Source organism: Triticum aestivum, chromosome 7A (genome assembly GCF_018294505.1).
Source record: "Triticum aestivum cultivar Chinese Spring chromosome 7A, IWGSC CS RefSeq v2.1, whole genome shotgun sequence".
NCBI classification, from domain to species: domain Eukaryota; kingdom Viridiplantae; phylum Streptophyta; class Magnoliopsida; order Poales; family Poaceae; genus Triticum; species Triticum aestivum.
The window spans coordinates 260,744,137-260,749,996 of record NC_057812.1 but is presented as its reverse complement, the minus strand read 5'-3'; positions in this window follow the sequence as shown (position 1 = coordinate 260,749,996).

The window sequence follows — 5,860 nt, the reverse complement described above, 5'->3', positions numbered from 1 at the left end:
ATCCCAACTCTGTTCTTCTCTTGTCTATCTTCACCCACTATTGTGAGGCGTACCTCTGCGTGATGCCGTCCGTGGCATTGCTGCGCCACTTCTTCTTCCTCCGCGTCACCGGTGGCCATATCTCCGGGTGCGCCAACTTCATCGCGGCCGGCCAGGCCAACTCGATCTCGAACATCGAGAAGAGGGTTGACAACATCAGGGCCAAATGGGTCATGATGAGTGCCAAGTGTGCCCATCCACGCTTGGAACTATCGACGGAGGCGCCTAGTCTGACAAGGGGTGGTCTCGTGTAGAGCTCACTGACGAGCGGGCGCCGTCGGTGTTGGAGCAGATGAAGACCGATTTGAAGCCGGGCAATGCGAAGGCGGCCAAGGTGACTGGGGTCATGCTCCTGAGGGAATTCTTGACGCTGCGCGTTGCTCCACTCCAGGCGCTCACGTGCCCTTTGTGGAAGCTTGGAGATGAAGAAGACAAAGTTCATCTGAGCCCGGTGGCCCTGCCTGATGACGAGCTGACTGCAGTTCTGCGTCTCTTGGTTGGGGACAACCAAGAGTACCTGCCGAGCGCATTTCTTCCTTTGTTCGCAAGGACTGGGAGCAATTTGTTGCTTCCAGGACGACCTTTTACGCGCGCGGGCTAGTGCCGCCAGCGCTCGCTGGGGCCTCCGCAACGCCGAAGCCGGTGGAGGTGTCTTCTGATGAGTCCCGCGAGGAGGAAGAGGAGGAGAAGGGCTCGGAGGAGACCCCCGAGGGGATGGGGGAGATCTCCCCCTTGAGCAAGGCTGTCATCCTCCGCGCCCTACCAGACGACGCAGAGGTCGTCGCCCGCCAGGAGGTGAGGGAGCTGCCCCTCATCCCGACAAGGGGTAGATCATATGGTCCTTTTGCTGCGCCATCTTCTGCTCCCGGAGCCCGTGTGCCCACTCCTAAGGCTCCGACACTTTCGGGTTTTAGGCTCACCAAGCGGAGGGTGGACTATGTCGCAGTGGATCAGTAAGTGCTTCGAGCTTTGTTTTGTTGATGCATGTACTTGTTGTTTTCTGACATTCGCCTGGTCGATCACGCTGGAGTCTTCAGCGAAGAAGAGGAAGGGGGTGCCGCGGCCGTGCCCCCATCTATGGAGAAGAGAGGCGACAACACCCGCACCTCCCTAGCCCGGTCGCCTTCGCAAGGCCAAGAGGAGCATCGGCAGGATGAACCAGCCCCCGTGGCTCCGCTGGCTCCGGAAGTGCCGACGCCCGGCTCTGCTGATGAGGTCCCAAGGGCTCCAGAGCCCTCGATCTTCTAGGCTCTGGTAACGACGTCACCTCCTCCCCCTGCTGATTCTTTGGCCCCGCATTCCTCTGCTCCCTCCGCAACCTTGGAGCGTGTCTTCTCGGGGATGGCCAAGCTGCGGGGAGACCTCCTGGGTGTGGACCCGCATCTAGCGGCCGGACGCCTGGAGCTGGCCTCAGGCTGGCTTCACTCTGACTCGGCCGTTCGACCATCGCTGAGCCAGGCCGCGGCGGCCTCCGAGAAGGAGAAGCAGGCCGCTGCCAGAGCTGCGGGCAATCATGAGGCAGCGCTGAAAGATGCCGGGGCCGCCCGAGACCGCTGCCGAGAGCTAGAGGATGAGCTGGAGAGGCTGCGCGGCGAGTGCGCAAAGGAAGCACGCGACCGCGAAGCGAAGGAGGAGGATACGAAGGCTCGGGAGGACGCCATGAAGGGCCGCGACACTGAGCTGGGGGAGCTGACGAAGGCGCAGGCCGCGGAGCGCAGCCGACTGGAGGAACTAGAGCAGAAGGCGAAGACGAGGGAGGCCGAGCTCGATGCCAAGGCGAAGGTCCTGGCCGAAGACCGCGAGGCCTTCTCGCTTCTTGAGAAGAGGTCCAGCGTGGCGCTGAAGTCACTGTACGAGAAGGGCCTGGAGAAGCCGCTGACCACTGACGAGGATGGCCCTGCTCAGCTACTTCCCCACTTGGTGAAGGCGCTTGAGAAAGTCATGGAGGGCATCGGTCCTATGGCCGAGGCGCGGGATCATGTCCTTTCTTCAGCTGCGCTGACGCGTGTCCTCAGCCATCTGTACCTTCGCGACCCCAATGCTTGTCTTGACGAGCTGCTGGAGCCTGTAGCTGATGAACATTGTGCGGCCGCCGCGCAGCCGTGAAAGGTCAGGTGAAGGCCCTGCTGAAGAAGTTCCACGGCTTCATCCTTGCTCCCTCGACCGGTGATGCCACCAATCCTGCAGATAGCGATGTCCAGGGGTGACCTGTGGCTGCTTTCCTGTTTAATTCCTGCAATACGTATCAGGTCTCGTGGAGGCGTTAAAACTTTCATTTGATATTGTGAGTACAATATGTCTTGTAATATTTGCTTCGAGATTTTGCGATTTTCTTCCTATTTGCTTTGTGTTCTGCGTCGGCAAAGCCCGGCCCCGCGCATACCTCAACCGTCGTTGGACCGACCGGAGACCAGGACGGACCAAAGGGTGAGGGGCTACGTGACCAGTTAGGCTCCTGAGTCGCGATGCTCAGGAGTCCCCCTTGACGCGCAAACAACTTACAAGGAGAGTACGCGGGGATAGGTTGATGTTCTACATCGGCAGAGCCCGGCCCCGCGCATACCTCGACCGCCGTTGGGCCGACCGGAGACCAGGACAGACCATGGAGTGAGGGGCTATGTGTAGGGGAACGTAGTAATTTCAAAATATTTCCTACGCACACGCAAGATCTGGTGATGCATAGCAACGAGAGGGGAGAGTGTAATCTACGTACCCTCATAGACCGTAAGTGCAAGCGTTTATCAACGCGGTTGATGTAGTCATACACCTTAACCATCTGTCCCCATCAAGTACCGAACATACGGCACCTCCGCATTCAACACACGTTCAGCTCGATGACATCCTCGCCTTCTTGATCCAGCAAGAGGGGCGAAGTAGTAGATGAGTTTCGGCAGCACGACGGCGTGGAGACGGTGTTGGTGAAGAACAATCTTTGCGGGGCTTCTCCTAAGCACTACGAAAACTATGATGGAGGATAAACTAGAGGGGACGGGGTTGCCGACACACTGCTTGGTGTTTCTTGATCTGTCTTTGGTGCTAGCCCTGCCCCTCTATTTATATGTTGAGCCCTGGGGTCGAAACTTGGAGCAAGAGCCTCCTCAAAGTTGGTTTTGCCCGAAAGGCAAGAGTCCACTCGGACTCCAGGACCAGGGCCAGACGCCAGGGTCTCCGGCGTTTGGCCCCCTGGCCTCCGCAAAACTCCTTTTGCACCGACTTATAGCCCCGTGGGCCTGACCCCTTGGCCTAACCATATCATCCAATATATGAATCTTTACCTCTGGACCATTCCAGAGCTCCTCGTTATGTCCGTGATCTAATCCGGGACTCCGAACAACATTCGGTCACCAACATACATAACTCATATAATACTATATCGTCAACGAACATTTAAGCGTGCGGACCCTACGGGTTCAAGGACTATGTAGACATGACCGAGACACCTCTCTGGTCAATAACCAATAGCGAAACTTGGATGCCCACATTGGCTCCTACATATTCTATGAAGATCTTTATCGGTCGAACCGCATAACAATATACATTGTTCCCTTTGTCATCGGTATGTTACTTGCCCGAGGTTCGATCGTCGGTATCTCAATACCTAGTTCAATCTCGTTACCGACAAGTCTCTTTACTCGTTCCATAATGTATCATCTCGCAACTAACTCATTAGTTACAATGCTTGCAAGGCTTATAGTGATGTGTATTACCGAGTGGGCGCAGAGATACCTCTCCGACAATCGGAGTGACAAATCCTAATCTCGAAATATGCCAACTCAACAAGTACCTTCAGAGACACCTGTAGAGCACCTTTATAATCACCCAGTTACGTTGTGACGTCTGGTAGCACACAAAGTGTTCCTCCGATAAATGGGAGTTGCATAATCTCATAGTCATAGGAACATGTATAAGTCATGAAGAAAGCAATAGCAACATACTAAACGATCAAGTGCTAAGCTAACGGAATGGGTCAAGTCAGTCACATCATTCTCCTAATGATGTGATCCCGTTAATCAAATGACAACTCATGTCTATGGCTAGGAAACATAACCATCTTTGATCAATAAGCTGGTCAAGTAGAGGCATACTAGTGACACTCTATTTGTCTATGTATTCACACATGTACTAAGTTTCCGGTTAATACAATTCTAGCATGAATAATAAACATTTATCATGAAATAAGGAATTAAATAATAACTTTATTATTGCCTCTAGGGCATATTTCCTTCAGTCTCCCACTTGCACTAGAGTCAATAATCTAGTTCGCATCGCCATGTGTTTTAACATCAATAGTTCACATCACCATGTGATTAACACCCATAGTTCACATCATCATGTGACCAACACTCAAAGGATTTACTAGTGTGAGTAATCTAGTTCACATCGCCATGTGATTAACACCCAAAGAGTACTAAGGTGCGATCATGTTTTGCTTGTGAGAGAAGTTTAGTCAACGGGTCTGCAACATTCATATCCGTATTTATTTTGCAAATTTCTATGTCAATAATGCTCTGCACGGAGCTACTCTAGATAATTGCTCCCACTTTCAATATGTATCCAGATTGAGACTTAGAGTCATCTGGATTAGTGTCAAAACTTGCATCGACGTAACCCTTTACGATGAACCTTTTGTCACCTCCATAATCGAGAAACATATCCTTACTCCACTAAGGATAATTTTGTCCGATGTCCAGTGATCTACTCCTAGATCACTATTGTACTCCCTTGCCAAACTCACTGTAGGGTATACAATAGATCTGGTACACAGCATGGCATACTTCATAGAACCTATGGCTGAGGCATAGGGAATGACTTTCATTCTCTATCTATCTTCTGCCGTGGTCAGGCTTTGAGTCTTACTCAATTTCACACATCTCTTAACACAGGCAAGAACTCTTTCTTTGACTATTCCATTTTGAACTACTTCAAAATCTTGTCAAGGTATGTACTCATTAAAAAAACTTATCAAGCGTCTTGATCTATCTCTATAGATCTTGATGCTCAATATGTAAGCAGCTTCATCGAGGTCTTTCTTTGAAAAACTCCTTTCAAATACTCCTTTATGCTTTCCAGAAAATTCTACATTATTTCCGATCAACAATATGTCATTCACATATACTTATCAGAAATGTTGCAGTGCTCCCACTGACTTTCTTGTAAATACAGGCTTAACCGCAAGTCTGTATAAAACTATATGCTTTGATCAACTCATCAAAGCATATATTCCATGTAACATCCCAAATTTTCAATTTGGAATGTTATACATAGGCCATTCATGCATATCTTATTTTATGGCATTTTGTTTCCGCAAATTTTCGAAATCCTAAGCAACTCAAGGACCCCACGAAGAGAGTTGAGGACTTCCCGGTTTTCATATTTGATTTTATCAAATAATGAAACGAGGATTTTGATTTTAATTATTTTTCTCTCTAGAGTATTTCCTATTAAAATACATGAGAGGAGATAATATGACTTCTCCAAAATAATTGAAATATTGGAGGAAAAATATTAAAATCATTTATTTGATTTTATTTGGTTTTATTCGGATTTTATTTGCATTAGAAAAATTGCATGTTTTCAAAATTGCATTTTAGGGCCAAGAAAATGTTCATCCCGTCCTAAATATTTTATTTAGACGGTGAAAATTTGTTTTGGCATTTTTAATTTTTTATTTATTTTTCTAGGATTTTATTTCTGTCGGTGAAAATAATTTTTTTTTAAAAGTTTCCCGCGCCCGACTGGGCCTAGGGCCCAGCCGAGCCAGGCCGGCCCGAGCCGCCGCCGCCGCCGCTGCCTTGCCCCTCCCCCAAGCAGCCGCCGCCCC